Raw genomic sequence first — 20,332 nt, forward strand, 5'->3', positions numbered from 1 at the left:
AATTAAGAATACGGGAATAGAAACATACATATCAATAATTACCTTAAATGTAAATGGATTAAATGCTCCAACCAAAACACATAGACTGGCTGAATGGAAACAAAAACAATACCCGTATATATGCTGCCTACTGGAGACCCAATTCAGACCTAGGGAAGCATACAGACTGAAACTGAGGGGATGGAAAATGATATTCCATGCAAAAGGAAATCAAAAGAAAGCTGGAATAGCAATTCTCATATGAGACAAAATAGACTTTAAAATAAAGACTATTACAAGAGACAAAGAAGGACACTATGTAATCATAAAGGGATAGATCCAAGAAGAAGATTTAACAATTGTAAGTATTTATGCACGCAACGTAGGAGCACCGCAATACATAAGGAAAATACTAACAGCCCTAAAAGGGGAAATTGACAGTAACACAATCATAGTAGGGGACATTAACCCCCCACTTTCACCAATGGACAGATCATCCAAAATGAAAACAAATAAGGAAACACAAGCTTTAAATGATTCATTAAACAACATGGACTTAATTGATATTTACAGGACATTCCATCCAAAAACAACAGAATACACATTCTTCTCAAGTGCTTATGAAACATTCTCCAGGATAGATAATATATTGGGTCACAAAACAAGCCTTAGTAAATTTAAGAAAACTGAAATCATATCAGGTATCTTTTCCGAACACAATGCTCTGCAATGAGATATCAATTACAGGAAAAAATCTATAAAAAAATACAAGCACATGGAGGCTAAACAAAACACAACTTAATAACAAAGAGATCACTGAAGAAATCAAAGAGGATATCAAAAACTACTTAGAAACAAATGACAGGGAAAAGACGACGACCCAAAACCTATGGGATGCAGCAAAAGCAGTTCTAAGAAGGAACATTATAGCAATACAATACTACCTTAAGAAACAAGAAACATCTCAAATGAACAACCTAAGCTTAAACCTAAAGCAATTAGTGAAAGAAGAAGAAGAAAAACCCAAAGTTAGCAGAAGGAAAGTAATCATAAAGATAACATAAGAAAGAAATGAAACAGAAATGAAGGAAACAATAGCCAAGACAAATAAAACTAAAAGCTCTTTCTTAGAGAAGATAAAAAAATTGATAAACCATTAGCCACCTTATCAAGAAAAAAAGGGAGAAGATTCAAATCAATAGAATTAGAAATGGAAAAGGAGAAGTAACAACTGACACTGCAGAAATACAAAGGATCATGAGAGATTACTACGAGCAACTCTATGCCAAAAAAATGGACAACCTGGAAGAAATGGACAAATTCTTAGAAAGGAACAAGCTTACGAGACTGAACCAGGAAGAAATAGAAAATATGAACACACCAATCACAAGCACTGAAATTGAAACTGTGATTAAAAATATTCGAACAAACAAAAGCCCAGGACCAGATGGCTTCACAGGCGAATTCTATCAAACATTTAGAGAAGAGCTAACACCTATCCTTCTCAAACTCTTCCAAAATACAGCAGAGGGACGAACACTCCCAAACTCATTCTAAGAGGCCACCGTCACCTGGATACCAAAACCAGACAAAGATGTCACAAGGAAAGAAATCTACAGGCCAATATCACTGATGAATATAGATGCAAAAACCCTCAACAAAATACTAGCAAACAGAATCCAACAGCACATTAAAGGGATCATACACTTATGTTACTGTCTTGCTAGATGTTTGGCATAGGGTGTCCAGCACTGTAGCTTGCTGGTCATTGAGTGAATCTGGGTGTTGGTGTTGAGATGGAGATCTCTGGGAGATTTTTACCATTTGATATTATGTGTAGCTGGGAGGTCTCTTGTGGACCAGTGTCCTGAAGTTGGCTCTCCCACCTCAGAGGCACAGCACTGACTCCTGGCTGGAGCAGCAAGAGCCTTTCATCACCATGGCTCAGAATAAAATGGAGAAAAATAAGAAAGAAAGAAAGAAAGAAAGAAAGAAAGAAAGAAAGAAAGAAAGAAAGAAAGAAAGAAAGAAAGAAAGAAAGAAAGAAAGAAAGAAAGGAAGGAAGGAAGGGAGGAAGGGAGGAAGGAAGGAAGAAAGAGGACAATATAAAATTTTAAAAGTAAGATAAAATAAAGTTATTAAACTAAAACAAATTTTTAAGTAATAAATAAAAAGCAGAGAGACAAAGACCTACTAGAAAATGGACTTGAGGATATGGGGAGGGGGAAGGGTAAGCTGTACAAAGTGAGAGCGTGGCATGGACATATATACACTACCATACATAAAATTGATAGCTAGTGGGAAGACGCCACATAGCACAGGGAGATCAGCTCGGTGGTTTGTGACCATCTAGAGGGGTGGGAGGGAGGGAGACACAAGAGGGAAGAGATATGGGAACATATGTATATGTATAACTGATTCACTTTGTTATAAAGCAGAAACTAACACACCATTGTAAAGCAATTATACTCCAATAAAGATGTTAAGAAAAAAAGGATCATACATTATGATCAAGTGGGGTTTATCCCAGGAATGCAAGAGATCTTCAATATATGCAAATCAATAAATGTGACACACCATATTAACAAATTGAAGGAGAAAAACCACATGATCATCTCAATAGATACAGAGAAAGCTTTCAACAAAATTCAACTCCCATTTATGATAAAAACCCTGCAGGAAGTAGGCATAGAGGGAACTTTCTTCAACATAAAAAAGGTCATATATGACAAAGCCACAGCCAACATCATCCTCAATGGTGAAAAACTGAAAGCATTTCCACTAAGATCAGGAGCAAGACAAGGTTGCCCACTCTCACCACTATTATTCAAAATAGTTTAGGAAGTTTTAGCCACAGCAATCAGAAAACAAAAATGAATAAAAGGAATCCAAATCTGAAGAGAAGAAGTAAAGCTATCACTGTGTGCAGATGACATGATACTCTACATAGAGAATCCTAAAGATGCTACCAGAAAACTACTAGAGCTAATCAATGAATTTAGTAAAGTAGCAGGATACAAAATTAATGCACAGAAATTTCTCACATTCCTATACACTAATGATGAAAAATCTGAAAGTGAAATTAAGAAAACCCTCCCATTTACCATGGCAACAAAAAGAATAAAAGATCTAGGAATAAACCTACCTAAGGAGACAAAAGACCTGTATGCAGATAATTATAAGACAGTGATGAAATAAATTAAAGATGATACAAATAGATGGAGAGATATACCATTTTCTTGGATAGGAAGAATCAATATTGTGAAAATGACTATATTATCCAAAGCAATCTACAGATTCAATGCAATCCGTATCCAGCTACCACTGGCTTTTTTCACAGAACTGGAACAAAAAATTTCACAATTTATATGGAAATGCAAAAGACCCCGAATAGACAACCAATCTTGAGAAGGAAAAACGGAGCTGCCACAACAAGAGAAAACACCGCAATGAGAAACCCACGAACCACAATGAAGAGTAGTGTCTGTGTACTGCAGTGAAGAGTAGCACCTGCTCGACACAACTAGAGAAAGTCTGCACTGGGCAACAAAGACCAAACACAGCCAAAATTGAATAAATAAAACAAATAAAAATTGAATTTAAAAAAAAACCCTCAAAACAAATGCAAGTGGAAACACCATCTACTGAAACCTATGGGATGCTGCAAAGGCAATTCATAGAGTAAAAAATAAAATAATTAAAAATTTAAAAAAAGAAACATGGAGCTGGAGGAATCAGACTCCCTGACTTCACACAATTCTACAAAACTACAGTAATCAAGACAGTATGGTACTGGCACAAAAACAGAAAGATAGATCAATGGAACAGGATAGAAAGCCCAGAGATAGACCCACGCACAGATGGTCACCGTATCTTTGATAAAGGAGGCAGGAATGTACAGTGGAAAAAGGGCAGCCTCTTCAATAAGTGGTGCTGGGAAAACAGGACAGGTACATGTAAAAGTATGAGATTAGATCACTCCCTAACACCATACACAAAAATAAGCTCAAAATGGATTAAAGACCTAAATGTAAGGCCAGAAGCTATCAAACTCTTAGAGGAAAACATAGGCAGAATACTCTATGACATAAATCACAGCAAGATCCTTTTTAACGCACCTCCTAGAGAAATGGAAATAAGAACAAAAATAAACAAATGGGACCTAATGAAACTTCAAAGCTTTTGCACAGCAAAGGAAAGCATAAACAAGACAAAAACACAACCCTCAGAATGGGAGAAAATATTTGCAAATGAAGCAACTGACAAAGGATTAACTTCCAAAATTTACAAGCAGCTCATGCAGCTCAATAAGAAAAAAACAAACAACCCAATCCAAAAATGGGCAGAAGACCTAAATAGACATTTCTCCAAAGAAGCTATACAGACTGCCAACAAACACATGAAAGAATGCTCAACATCATTAATCATTAGAGAAATGCAAATCAAAACTACAATGAGATATCATCTCACACCAGTCAGAATAGCCATCATCAAAATATCTAGAAACAATAAATGTTGGAGAGGGTGTGGAGAAAAGGGAACACTCTTGCACTGCTGGTGGGAATGTGAATTGGTACAGCCACTATGGAGAAGAGTATGGAGGTTCCTTAAAAAACTACAAATAGAACTACCATATGACCCAGCAATCCTACTACTAGGCACATACCCTGAGAAAACCATAATTCAAAAAGAGTCATGTACCAAAATATTCATTGCAGTTCTATTTACAATAGCCCGGAGATGGAGACAACCTAAGTGCCCATCATCGGATGAATGAATAAAGAAGATGTGGCACATATATACAATGAAATATTACTCAGCCATAAAGAGAATCGAAATTGAGCTATTTGTAATAAGGGGGATACACCTAGAGTCTGTCATACAGAGTGAAGTAAGTCAGAAAGAGAAATAAAAGTACCATATGTTAACACATATATATGGAATTTAAGAAAAAAAAATGTCATGAAGAGCCCAGGGGTAAGACAGAAATAAAGACACAGACCTACTGGAGAATGGATTTGAGGATATGGGGAGGGGGAAGTGTGAGCTGTGACAAAGTGAGAGAGAATCATGGACACATATACACTACCAAACATAAGGTAGATAGCTAGTGGGAAGCAGCTGCATAGCACAGGGATATCAGCTTTGTGCTTTCCGACTGCCTGGAGGGGTGGGATAGGGAGGGTGGGAGGGAGGGAGTTGCAAGAGGGAAGAGATATGGCAACATATATATATGTATAACTGATTCACTTTGTTATCAAGCAGAAACTAACACACCATTGTAAAGCAATTATACACCAATAAAGATGTTTTAAAAAAAAGAAATATAAAAATAAAACAACTACTCTAGTTGGGATCAATAGCAGAATAACTGAGGCAGAAGAACTGATAAGTGACCTGGAAGATAAAATATTGGAAATAACTACTGCAGTGCAGAATAAAGAGAAAAGAATGAAAAAAACTGAGGACAGTCTCAGAGACCTCTGGGACAACATTAAATGCACCAACATGAATTATAGGGGTTCCAGAAGAAGAGACAAAAAAGGGATTGAGAAAATACTTGAAGAGATTATAGTTGAAAACTTCCTTAATATGGGAAAGGAAAGAGTTAAACAAGTCCAGGAAGCACAGAGAGTCCCATACAGGATAAATCCAACGAGAAGCACGCCAAGACACATATTAATCAAAGTGTCAAAAATTAAATACAAAGAAAACATATTAAAATCAGCAAGGGAAAAACAACAAATAACACACAAGGGAATCCCCATAAAGTTAACAGCTGATCTTTCAGCAGAAACTCTGCAAGCCAGAAGGGACGGGCAGGACATATTTAAAGTGATGAAGGAGAAAAACCTGCACCCAAGATTACTCAAGCCAGCAAGGATCTCATTCAGATTTGATCGACAAATTAAAACCTTTACAGACAAGCAAAAGCTGAGAGAGTTCACCACCACCAAACCAGCTTTACAACAAATCCTAAAGGACCTTCTCTAGGCAAGAAACACAAGAAAAGGAAAAGACCTACAATAACAAACCCAAAACAATTAAGAAAATGGGAATAGGAACATACATATCGATAATTACCTTAAATGTAAATGGATTAAATGCTCCCACTAAAAGACACAGACTGGCTGAATGGATACAAAAACAAGACCCATAAATATGCTGTCTACAAGAGACCCACTTCAGACCTAGAGACACATACAGACTGAAAGTGAGGGGATGGAAAAAGATATTCCATGCAAATGGAAATCACAAGAAAGCTAGAGTAGCAATTCTCGTATCATATAAAATAGACTTTAAAATAAAGACTATTAGAAGAGACAAAGAAGGACACTATATAATGATCAAGGAAACAATCCAAGAAGGTACAACAGTTATAAACATATAGGCACCCAACATAGGAGCACCTCAATACATAAGGCAAATACTAACAGCCATAAAAGGGGAAATCGACAGTAACACATTCATAGTAAGGGACTTTAACACCCCACTTTCGCCAATGGACAGATCATCCAAAATGAAAATAAATAAGGAAACACAAGCTTTAAATGATACATTAAACAAGATAGTCTTAATTGATATTTATAGGACATTCGATCCAAAAACAAGAGAATACACATTTTTCTCAAGTGCTCATGGAACATTCTTCAGGATAGATCATATCTTGGTTCACAAATCAAGCCTTGGTAAATTTTTAAAGATTGAAATTATATCAAGTATCTTTTCTGACCACAACGCTATGAGACTAGATATCAATTACAGGAGAAGATCTATAAAAGATACAAACACATGGAGGCTAAACACTACACTACTTAATAACGAAGTGATCACTGAAGAAATCAAAGGGGATATCAAAAAATATCTAGAAATAAATGACAAGGGAGGCACGACGACCCAAAAACCTATGGGATGCAGCAAAAGCAGTTCTAAGAGGGAAGTTTATAGCAATACAATCCTACCTTAAGAAACAGGAAACATCTCGAATAAACAAACTAACCTTGCATCGAAAGCAATTAGAGATAGAAGAACAAAAATACCGCAAATTTAGCAGAAGGAAAGAAATCATAAAGATCAGATCATAAATGAATGTAAAAGAAATGAAGGAAATGATAGCAAAGATGCATAAAACTAACAGCTGGTTCTTTGAGAAGATAAGCAAAATTGATAAACCACTACCCAAACTCATCAAGAAAAAAAGCGAGAAGACTCAAATCAATAGAATTAGAAATGAAAAAGGAGAAGTAACAACTGACACTGAAGAAATACAAAAGATCATGAGAGATTACTACAAGCAACTCTATGCCAATAAAATGGACAACCTAGAAAAAACGGACAAATTCTTAGAAAAGCACAACCTGCCAAGACTGAATCAGGAAGAAATAGAACATATGAACAGACCAATCACAAGCACTGAAATTGAAACTGTAATTAAAAATCTTCCAACAAACAAAAGCCCAGGACCAGATGGCTTCACGGGCGAATTCTATTAAACATTTAGAGAATAGCTAACACCTATCCTTCACAAACTATTCCAAAATATGGCAGAGATAGGAACACTCCCAAACTCATTCTACAAGGCCACCATCACCCTGACACCAAAACCAAACAAGGATGTAACTTAGAAAGAAAACTACAGTCTAATATTACTGATGAACACAGATGCAAAAATCCTCAACAAAATACTAGTAAACAGAATCCAACAGCACATTAAAAGGATCATACACCATGATCAAGTGGGGTTTATTCCATGCAAGGATTCTTCAATATATGCAAATCAATCAACGTCATACACCATATTAACAAATTGAAGGAGATAAACCATATGATCATCTCAACAGATGCAGAGAAAGCTTATAACAAAATTCAACACCAATTTATGATAAAAACCCTGCAGAAAGTAGGCCTAGAGGAAACTTTCCTCAACATAATGAAGGCCATATATGACAAACCCACACACAACATTGTCCTCAATGGTGAAAAACTGAAAGCATTTCCACTAAGATCAGGAAAAAGACAAGGTTGCCCACTCTCACCACTCTTATTCAACATAGTTTTGGAAGTTTTAGCCACAGCAATAAGAGAAGAAAAGGAAATAAAAAGAATCCAAATTGGAAAAGAAGAAGTAAAGCTGTCACTCTTTGCAGATGACAAGATACTATACATAGAGAATCCTAAAGATTCTACCAAAAAACTACTAGAGCTAATCAATCAATCTGGTAAAGTTGCAGGATACAAAATTAATGCACAGAAATCTCTTGCATTCCTATACACTAATGATGAAAAATCTGAAAGTGAAATCAAGAAAACACTCCCATTTACCATTGCAACAAAAAGAATAAAATATCTAGGAATAAACCAACCTAAGGAGACAAAAGACCTGTATGCAGAAAATTATAAGACACTGTTGAAAGAAATTAAAGATGATACAAATAGATGGAGAGATACACCATGTTCTTGGATTGGAAGAATCAACATCGTGAAAATGACTCTACTACCCAAAACAATCTACAGATTCAGTGCAATCCCTATCAAACTACCAGTGGCATTTTTCACAGAACTAGAACAAAAAATTTCACAATTTGTATGGAAACACAAAAGACCCCGAATAGCCAAAGCAATCTTGAGAACGAAAAGTGGAGCTGGATGAATCAGTCTCCCCAACTTCAGACTGTACTACAAAGCTACTGTAATCAAGACACAAAAACAGAAAGATAGATCAAGGGAACAGGATAGAAAGCCCAGAGATAAATCCACGCACATATGGTCACCTTATCTTTGATAAAGGAGGCAGAAATGTACAGTGGAGAAATGACAGCCTCTTCAATAAGTGTTGCTGGGATAACTGGACAGGTACATGTAAAATTATGAGATTAGATCACTCCCTATCACCATACACCAAAATAAGCTCAAAATGGATTAAAGACCTAAATGTAAGGCCAGAAACTATCAAACTCTTAGAGGAAAACATAGGCAGAACACTCTATGACAAAAATCACAGCAAGATCCTTTTTGACCCACCTCCTAGAGAAATGGAGATAAAAACAAAAATAAACAAACGGCACCTAAAAAAACTTCAAATCTTTTTCACAACAAAGGAAACCATAAACAAGACGAAAATACAACCCTCAGAATGGGAGAAAATATTTACCAATGAAGCAATTGAGAAAGGAATAATCTCCAAAATTTACAAGCAGCCCATGCAGCTCAATAACAAAAAACCAAACAACCCAATCCAAAAATGTGCAGAAGATCTAAATAGACATTTCTCCAAAGAAGATATACAGACTACCAACAAACACATGAAAGAATGCTCAACATCATTAATCATTAGAGAAATGCTGATCATAACTACAATGCTATATCATCTCATACCAGTCAGAATGGCCATCATCTAAAAATCTAGAAACAATAAATGCTGGAGAGGGTGTGGAGAAAAGGGAACACTCTTGTACTGCTGGTGGGAATGTGAATTGGTACAGCCACTATGGAGAACAGTATGGAGGTTCCTTAAATAACTACAGATAGAACTACCATATGACCCAGCGATCCCACTACTGGACATATACCCTGAGAAAACCAGAATTCAAAAAGAGTCATGTACCAAAATGTTCATTGCAGCTCTATTTTCAATAGCCCGGAGATGGAAACAACCTAAGTGCCCATCATCGGATGAATGGATAAAGAAGATGTGGCACATATATACAATGGAATATTACTCAGCCATAAAAAGAAACGAAATTGAGCTATTTGTCATGAGGTGGATGGACCTAGAGTCTGTAATACAGAGTGAAGTAAGTCAGAAAGAGAAAGACAAATACCGTATGCTAACACATATATATGGAATTTAAGGGAAAAAAATGTCATGAAGAACCTAGGGGTAAGACAGGAATAAAGACACAGACCTACTAGAGAATGGACTTGAGGATATGGGGACGGGTAAGGTAAGCTGTGACAAAGTGAGGGAGTGGCATGGACATATATCCACTACCAAACATAAAATAAATAGTTAGTGGGAAGCAGCCCCATAGCACAGCGATATCAGCTCAGTGCTTTGTGACCACCTAGAGGGGTGAGATAGGCAGTGTTGGAGGGAGGGAGATGAAAGAGGGAAGATATATGGGAACATATGTATGTGTATAACTGATCCACTTTGTTATAAAGCAGAAACTAACACACCATTATAAAGCAATTATACTCCAATAAAGATGTAAAAAAAAGAAAAAAAGAAAAAAAACAACTAACTTTACACCACAACGAACTAGAAAAAGAAAAACAAATTAAGACCAAAGTTAGTAGAAGGAGGGAAATAACAAAGATTAGAGCAGAAATAAATGAAATAAAGACTAAAGCAATTGTAGGAAAAAAATCAATAAAACTAAGAGCTGCTTTTTTGAAAAGATAAACAAACTTGACAAAACTTTAGCTAGACTCAGCAAGAAAAGTAGACAGGACACAAATAAATAAAATCGGAATTGAAAGAGGAGATATTACCACCGATACCACAAAAATACAAAGGATCATAAGAGACTACTATAAACAATATATGCCCAAAAATTGGACAACCTAAAAGAAATGGATAAATTCCTAGAAACATGCAACCCCTCAAGACTGAATCTTGGTGAAATACAAAATCTGAACAAATTTATTTCTGGTAAGGAGATTGAATCAGTATTCAAAAACTTCCCCCCAAATATAAGTCCAGGATAAGAAAACTTCACTGGTGAATTCCACCAACCAAAGAATTAGTAACATTTCCTCTCAAATACTTCCAAACAATACAAGAGGGGTGAACCCTTCCAAACACATTTTACAAAGCCAGCATTACACTGATACCAAAACCAGACAAGGATGCTACCAAAAAAAGAAAGAAAGAAAAGAAAATTACAAGCCAATATCCATGATGAACATAAATGGTAAAATCCTCAACAAAGTATTACCAGACTGAATTCAACAATACACTAAAAGTTCATACACCATGATCAAGTGGAATTTATTCCAGGGATATAAGGATGGTTCAACAACTGCAAATGAATTAATGTGATACACCACATTAGCAAAATGAAGGCTAAAATTCATATGGTTATCTCAATAAATGCAAAGAAAGCATTTTACAAAATTCAACATCTGTTTATGATTAAAACTCTCAACAAAGTGGGTATAGAGGGACCAGACTTCAACATAATACATTTCATGTATGAGATGCCCACAGCTACCATCATACTCAACAGTTCCTCTAAGATCAGGAACTAGAGAAGGATATCCACTCTCCCCACTTTTTTTCAGCATATTATTGGCAGTCCTAGCCAAAGCAATTAGGCAAGAAAAAGAAATAAAAGGCATCTAAATTGGAAAGGAAGAAGTAAAACTGTCACTATTTGCAGATGACATGATATTATATATAGAAAACCCTAAAGACTCCATCAAAAAACTATTATAACTGTGACCACCTAGAGGGGTGGTATAGGGAGGGTGGGAGGGAGGGAGATGCAAGAGGGAAGAGATATGGGGATACATGTATATGTATTACTGATTCACTTTGTTAAAAAGCAGAAACTAACACACCATTGTAAAGCAATTATACTCCAATAAAGATGTTAAAAAAAACTATTATAACTAATAAACAAATTCACTAAAGTTGCAGGATACAAATCAATATACATAAATCTGTTGTGTTTTTATACACTAATAACATGCTATCAGAAAATGAAATCAAGAAAACAATCCCATTTACAATTGCATCAAGAAGAATAAAACACCAAGTGATAAATTTAGCCAAGCAGGTGAAAGACCTGTACACTCTAAACTATGAGACATTAATTAAAGGAATTGAAGACACAAATAAATGGAAAGATATTCCACGCTCATGGGTTGGAAGAATTAATACTGTTAAAATATCCATACTAACCAAAGCAATCTACAAAGTTAATACAATCTCTATCAAAATTCCAATGGAGCTTTTTGCAGAAATAGAATAATCCTATAATATGTATGGAAGCTCAGCAGACCCTGAATAGTCAAAGCAGTCTTGAGAAAAAAGAACAAAGCTGGAGGCATAACAATGCTTGGTTTCAAAGTATATTACAAAGCTATAGTAATTAAAACTGTGTGGTATTGGCATAAAAATAGACATGTAGATCAGTGGGACAGAATAGAGAGCCCAGAATAAAAACATATATATATGACCAATTAGTTTATGACAAAGGAGCCAAGAATATACATGGGAAAACACAGTCTCTTCAATAGTGTTGAGAGGTTTGGATAACCACATGCAAAAGAATGAAACTGAACATCTTATGCCATATGCCAAAATTAACTCAAAGTGGATTAAATACTGGAACATAAGACCTGAAACTATAAAACTTCTAGAAGAAAACCTTCTGACATAGTTCCTGGTGATTATTTTTTAAATCTCACATCAAAAGCAAAAATAAACAAGTGAGACTACAACAGACTAAAAGCCTTCTGCATAGCAAGGGAAACCATCAACAAAATGAAAAGGCAACCTACTGAATGACAGAAAATAATTGCAAATCATATATCTGATAAGGGGCTAATATCCAAAATATATTTTAAAACTCATACAACTCAATAGTAAAAAAAAATCTGATTAAAAAATGGGCAGAAGATCTGAATAGACATTTTTCCAAAGAAGGCATACAGATGGTCAACAAGTTCATGAAAAGATGCTCTACATCATTAATCATCAGGGAAATGCAAATCAAAGTACAATGAGATATCTCCTTACTCCTTTTAGAATGGCTAGTATCAAAAAGACAAGAAATAACAAGTGTTAGGGAGGATGTGGAGAAAAGGAAACCCTCCTGCCCTTGCTGGTGGGAATGTAAATTGGTGCAACCACTATGAAAAACAGTATGGAGGTTCCTCAAAATATTAAAAATAGAGCTACCATATGATCTACCATTTTCACTTTGGGTATTTATTTGAAAAAAATGAAAATATTAATTTGAAAAGATATCTGCACCCCCATGTTCATCACCACATTATTTACAATAGCCAAGACATGGAAACAACCGAAGTGTCCATCATTGGATGAATGGATAAAGAAATTGTGTATATGTATATACAACAGAATATTATTCAACCATACAAAAGAATGAAATCTTACCATTTGCTACAATATAGATGGACCTCGAGAGCATTATGCTAACTGAAATGTCAGACAAAGAAAGACACATAACATATGATCTCTCTTACATGTGGAATCATTAAAAAAAAAAAGCTCATAGGTACAGAAAACAGATGGTGACTGCAAGAGGTGGATGGTGGGGGTAGGAGAAATGGGTGAACTTTTTAAAATTTAAATAAATTGAATTTAAAAATTTTAAAATATTCATGCCATTTTGGCAATCATTCATGAAGAGGCATAGAGCAGTGAGAATTTTGAGTTGTCCAAGGCATGTGTTCCCAGCTGAGGTTGAACAGGGCAATACTCTGCCTTTTGTTTCAGCTCTCATTTTGTAAACAAGAGTCCTATTTGAAATCTATTTAGTGCCATGTTCTTCCCCTTTTATGTGCTTTTTGTTGGTGATTTTGCTATTTAAAATGGCCTTCATGCATAGTGCTGAAGTGCTGTCTAGTGTTCCTAAGCACAAGATTGTGACGTCTTACAGAAAAAATATGTGTTTGATAAGCTTCATTCAGGCTTGAGTTACAGTGATGTTGGCCATGAGTTAAATGTTCATGACTCAACAACTTATATTAAATAAACTATCTTTAAACAGAGACACACATAAAACAAAGCTATGTGTTGATCAGTTGATAAAAGCATTGTGACCAGGGGCTCACAGGAACTTAAGTCTGTATTTCGCCGGGAGCAGTGGTTCAGGATTCACTAATTTAGTGTTGGCGGCAACTTTTTTTTTTTTTTTTTTCGGTATGCGGGCCTCTCGCTGCTGTGGCCTCTCCCGTTGCGGAGCACAGGCTCCGGACACGCAGGCTCAGCGGCCATGGCTCACGGGCCCAGCCGCTCCACGGCATGTGGGATCTTCCCGGACCAGGACACGAACCTGCGTCCCCTGCATCGGCAGGCAGACTCTCAACCACTGCGCCACCAGGGAAGCCCCTGGCGGCAACTTTATAGAGTGTAACAACTGTGAATAATGAGAATCAACTGTACTTTGGTCTTTTCCTTCATAGTACTGATCACACGTTATAAGTATATATTTATTTGTGTGATTTTTAAATGTCAGTCTCCTCCAGCAGAATGTAAGCTTCAGGGGAACAGGGACTAGGATTTTTTTCATTTGATTAGATCCCCAGTACCTGATATCCCAGTGCTGGTGCTTGGTAAAAAATTGTTGAATGAAAAATTAAATGAGTGAATGAATGAACAAAGTGCCTGTGGCTGTGTGGCACAGAGGAATACCTGGGCAGGGAGCCAGGCAGGTCATTACAGAAAGAGGTTGCAGACTGTGGTAGGAGGGACCATCAGTCTGTTTCCCTTTTCCATTATAGTAACACTTGTCCTATAGTGTTGACTATACTCAATGTATAATAAGGATTTTCCATTGAGAGTAAGACTTTTCAGGTGCCAAAGAAAAGTACCACCTTCCTCTAAGTAGTTTAACATCCTTTCATTGTGCTGATAGTGAAAACAGTCAAAAGCAGCTCCTGTAACTTGGTGGCTACAAATACCAGACAGATTTAGAAGGGGCATGGGGTTTTCTTCCTCCTTTCCATTGGAGGCCTTAAATTGGCTCTCAGATGTAGTCACAGCTCCTTTTGGGGTTCATATCTGTTAACATTCCCCAGGCAGGCGTGGAACACATCTCCACATTATGTGTATTGAAATTGAATCACTCAGGCCTTTCTAGGTGTCCTGACCTAACACAGCTAGACAAATATTTATTCATTTAGTAATCCCAGAAGGTAGAAGATAATCCAGCTATCAGAAAGCCATATTAAGGAGCCAGCCAGTTGGGTCATTGTGGAAAGGAAGTCATAATAAGCACAGGGCCAAGTCAGGGAAGGCTTTATCTAACTTAGTAAAGGATTGGTTGAAAGCTGACCTTATATGTAAGCAGAAATGGTAAGTAATCTGTTCTGTGGTCACCTTTGGAGAATGATTTGAGTGTCATCAGGAAGCATCCTCCCACACTTATTCCTTAGTAAGATCTTGTTTTACACCCAAACTATGTTCTTGGTTGTTCTGTTCCCCTAAACTAACCTTCCTTTTTTCTTTCAGCCTCATTAAATCTTAGTTATCATTCAAGGCCCTGCCCCTCTAAGAAGTCTCACTGGACGTTAGGTCTCAGTGCCCTCACTGTCAGACTGTCTGGGCATCCTAGGACTTCTTTGCATGTACTGACTGCCTTTATCAGTGATAAACAGTGATGCAACTAACATTGTATGGCTCTGTTGACATGTTTTCCTGAAGGATGTTATACACTATTGGAAGACAGGGAAAATGTCCAACATTTCCTCTGTATTCCCAACATTTCCTAGAACAATCTTCTGTACATTTTGGTCTTTAGTAAAGATTTGTTCAAAAATGGAGTCAAGCAATTGACCTTTGTAAAGCCTTCTGTGTCCACCTTACCTGGAAGGGACCTCTCCTTCCCCAGAGAACTATATTGCCTTGAGAATTTACTATATTCCAGAGACAACTCTGGATAAAGAAAGTTTGGGTGGTAGGGTCTGATACAAATATGATCATGACCTGGGATTTACCTTCTCCACTGACCAAGCAAGAGTTGATTTTGGCACGCGGGACCAGCCCAAACACATTTGGAATGCAGGTAGAGATGGTCTTTAGTGTCCTTAAATCCCTGTTTGGTCCCTTCTTCCTCTGAGATTCAGCACCCTCTTGCTTATGATCCCGCTACCCCCACCCCATCCATTCCATTTAGTTGTGTTTACACAGTCCAAATACATGCAGGTTGCTATCATTTCCCTCCTCACGCTTGCTCCAGTCCAGATTTAGTTTCTTTCACCGGTCTTCACTAATCATCCTGGCTGATTCTCCAGGATCATATTTCAAGATCTTCTCTAGGCCTCCCACTGCCAGTCTGCCTAGGTCAGGGTATTTTCCCTAATGACTAGAACCCTGGCTAGAGAACCAGATCTCCCTGTGCCCCAGTTGGACCTTGGGACAGTCCAGGCATCACCAGAATGACCTCTGCAACTCGCCACAGGTTAAGGCCAACCCCTGGCTCATTGGTTAGCAAGGCCAGATATCTCTCAGCCCTGGCATTCTTCAGCTTCCTCCTACCTCAGAAACATGTCTTTCTTAGATTAATTTTTTCCCAGTTACATGATTTATTTTGTGAGTATCCAAGTAGAATCTCTTTTGGCTATTTCCTGTGCATATTCTGAAGCTTGTTCTCTCTGTATGCTGCCCATGTCTCTATTTCTGTTTCTCTGCTTTTTTTCTCCATGTCCCTTTCTGCTGAGTCTTCTCTCTTTTGTGAGGGTAAGTTACTCTCACTCATAGTAGTGTGAACTGTTCTAAAACTGATGGGAACTGTGGTTCTAAAGACCCCTTTCAAAAGTTCCAGACAAAAGGAGAATTGCTGCATCACTTTTAGGACTCTTTAGCAAAAGACCTCCACAGTATATCTGAGACCCCTTTGGCCAGGGGCTGGGCATTGCGGTGCCTGGGCTCTGGCCTTATTTTCTACCTTATTTCTACCTCATTTCTACCTTATTCCCTATTTTTAGCTAGAATAAGCATATTACCCCTAACTTCGACCATTTTCTTACACTCTAGGCCAAGGTTTCATTGGCACTCTTGACGTTTTAGGCCAGATAATTCACTGGTGTGCATATGTGTATATAGGGGGGGCTGCCCTGTGCACTATAGGAAGTCTAGCAGCATCCTTGGCCTCTACTCATTAAGTGCCAATAGCACCCCCTACCCAGTTGCAGACTCTGACCCAGTTGTGACAATTTAAAATGTCTCCAGACATTACCAAATGTCCCCTGGGGCAGCGGTCCCCAACCTTTTTGGCACCAAGGACCGGTTTTGTGGAAGACAATTTTTCCACGGACAGTGGGGGGAGGGGGGCATGGTTCAGGTGGTAATGCAAGTGATGGGGAGTGGCAGATGAAGCTTTGCTCACTTGCCCACTGCTTGCCTCCAACTGTGCGGCCCAGTTCCTAACAGGCCATGGACCAGTACCAGTCCGTGGCCTGGGAATTGGGGACCCCTGCCCTGGGGGGCAAAAAACATCCCAGATTGAGGACCACTTCCCTAGGTTCCCTTGCCTTGGTCCCTAGTCCCTGCCTGATATTCCCTTGTACTCCAGCCCTTTCCCCAGTCTCACTGGGAAGTCACCATCACTTGGCTAATAAAGTCATCAGGGAAGTAGCAAAAGGAACAATAGACTTAGGAGAACTTTCTTTCCATTGCTCAGTCCACCACTTATCTATGTGACCCTGAACAAGTTGCTGAATCCTCAGTTTCCTCATCTATAAAATGGAAACAATAATACTCCCACACCACAGAGTTTTGTGAGGATTAAATATCTTTCTTCTTTCTAAAATCATTATTGCTAACCATTGCTTTTACCATTCATGGCTTCAAAAAGTAATATGACAGTGAATGGAGCCCAGGGTAGAGCTGACAGCCTTTGACAGTGCTGTAACTCACAGTGGTATAGAAGAAGAATGCCACATATCTGGAAGGAAGAAGAATAGAAGCATTGGTTTGCAAAGCTAGTTGAGCATCAGAATCATCTGGAAACATTTTTGAAAGGACAGAGTCTTGAACTGTACACTAGGTGTCCTGAATGCTGACATCTGGGTGTGGGACACAGGATCTGTACCAAACAAACTTCCCAGTGTATTCTCTTGACAAGCCATGTTTAGATACCACAGAGTTAGATGCTCTCTAATGTCCCTTTTAGCTCTGAAATTTGGTGATTGTACATTGCTATTTATCCTGGAAAATATTATACAAACTGGAATTGTACCTTCTGAGCATGATCTTAGGGAATTTTCATGGAATTTTTTTCAGAGACTGGAGTTGAAGAATGTCACCTTGTTCCAAGAGAATAAAGCAGCTTCTAGAGGCACGTTTGATCTTATAAGTAGGGAATAAGGAGGTAGCTCCATGAAGCTTCAATTGGCAGTTGTTTCCACTTCAGTAAAGAGCACAAATCTACAAACTGGCTGATGAATAAGCTTCAGTCAATGGTCCACAGACCAGAGGGCAGACTAGGCCAGAATAGAAGATAAGATTTCCAGTGGCAAGAGTCCTGAAAATCTCTGACTGGCTGGAGAGGTGACTGCAACTTTGATGCAGGAAGGTATGTAACTCCAAAGACAGGGTTCAGAAACCTCCAGAACAAAAACAGAAAGGGCCTTTCTGTTCAAGAAGACTAGGTAGTTTGATAGGGATTGCATTGAATCTGTATATTGCTTTGGGTAGTATAGTCATTTTCACAATGTTGATTCTTACAATCCAAGAACATTGTATATCTCTCCATCTGTTTGCATTGTCTTTGATTTCTTTCATCAGTCTCTTATAATTTTCTGCATACAGGTCTTTTGTCTCCTTAGGTAGGTAGGTTTATTCCTAGGTATTTTATTATTTTTGTTGCAATGGTGAATGGGAGTGTTTCCTTAATTTCTCTTTCAGATTTTTCATCATTAGTGTATAGGAATGCAAGAGATTTCTGTGCATTAATTTTGCATCCTGCTACTTTACCAAATTCATTGATTAGCTCTAGTGCTTTTCTGGTACGATTCTCTATGTATAGTATCATGTCACCTGCAAACAGTGACAGTTTTACTTCTTCTTTTCCGATTTGGATTCCTTTTATTTCTTTTTCTTCTGTGATTGCCATGGCTAAAACTTCCAAAACTATGTTCAATAATAGTGGTAGAGTGGGCAACCTTGTCTTGTTCCTGATCTTGGTGGAAATGGTTTCAGTTTTTCACCATTGAGAATGATGTTGGCTGTAGGTTTGTCATATATGGTGTTTATTATGTTGAGGTACGTTCCTTCTATGCCAAGTTTTTTGAACCACCTCCTAGAGAAATGGAAATAAAAGCAAAAATAAACAAATGGGACCTAATGAAACTTAAAAGCTTTTGCACAGCAAAGGAAACCATAAACAAGACGAAAAGACAGCTCTCTGAATGGGAGAAAATATTTGCAAACAAAGCAACTGACAAAGGATTAATCTCCAAAATATACAAGCAGCTCATGCAGCTCAATGTCAAAAAAAGAAACAACCCAATCCAAAAATGGGCAGAAGACCACAGACATTTCCCAAAGAAGATATACAGATTGCCAACAAACACATGAAAGATTGCTCAACATCACTAATCATTAGAGAAATGCAAATCAAAACTACAATGAGGTATCACCTCACACCAGTCAGAATGGCCATCATCAAAAAGTCTAGAAATGATAAATGTTGGAAAGGGTGTGGAGAAAAGGGAACCCTCTTGCACTGTTAGTGGGAATGTAAATTGATACAGCCACTATGGAGAAGAGTATGGAAGTTCCTTACAAAACTAAAAATAGAACTACCATATGACCCAGCAATCCCACTACTGGGCATATACCCTGAGAAAACCATAATTCAAAAAGAGTCATGTACCACAATGTTCATTGCAACACTATTTACAATAGCCAGGACATGGAAGCAACCTAAGTGTCCATTGACAGATGAATGGATAAAGAAGATGAGGCACATATATACAATGGAATATTACTCAGCCATAAAAAGAAACAAAATTGAGTTATTTGTAGTGAGGTGGATGGACCTAGAGTCTGTCTGTATGACAGACAGAGTGAAGTAAATCAGAAAGAGAAAACAAATACTGTATGCTAACACATATATATGGTATCTAAAAAAAAATGGTTCTCATGAACCTAGGGGCAGGACAGAAATAAAGACACAGACGTAGAGAATGGACTTGAGGACACAGGGAGGGGGAAGGGTAAGCTGGGACGAAGTGAGACAGTAGCATTGACATATATACACTACCAAATGTAAAATAGATAGCTAGTGGGTAGCAGCTGCATAGCACAGGGAGATCAGCTCGATGCTTTGTGACCACCTAGAGGAGTGGGATAGGGAGGGTGGGAGGGAGATGCAAGAGGGAGGGGATATGGAGATATATGTATACATATAGCTGATTCACTTTTTTATACAGCAGAAACTAACACAACATTGTAAAGAAATTATACTCCAATAGAGATGTTAAAAAAAAAAGCATCCTGACAAACCACATAAATGTTTACTTACTTTCTTGCTTTCTTCCTTCTTTACAAACCTGATGAATGATTGAGGAGCTGAACCACAAACAACAGGGTATTGGCTTTGAGTTGTAGTACAACAAAAGACATATTTGGTTTAAAAACTGTGAATCACTA

At 37.7% G+C, this 20,332-nt stretch overlaps 1 long non-coding RNA gene across 1 annotated transcript; it reads right to left on the minus strand.

Moving 5' to 3' along the window:
• Positions 1 to 3,898: 3,898 nt before the first annotated feature.
• LOC125963141 (uncharacterized) lies at positions 3,899 to 19,073 on the minus strand. Its single transcript, XR_007474960.1, has 3 exons — positions 18,975 to 19,073; positions 8,907 to 9,000; positions 3,899 to 4,003 (listed from the first exon to the last, which is right to left on the minus strand). It is a non-coding gene; the product is annotated as an uncharacterized LOC125963141 (long non-coding RNA).
• Between the last annotated feature and the right edge of the window lie 1,259 nt (positions 19,074 to 20,332).

The sequence above is a fragment of the Orcinus orca genome, chromosome X, assembly GCF_937001465.1.
Source record: "Orcinus orca chromosome X, mOrcOrc1.1, whole genome shotgun sequence".
NCBI lineage: Eukaryota > Metazoa > Chordata > Mammalia > Artiodactyla > Delphinidae > Orcinus > Orcinus orca.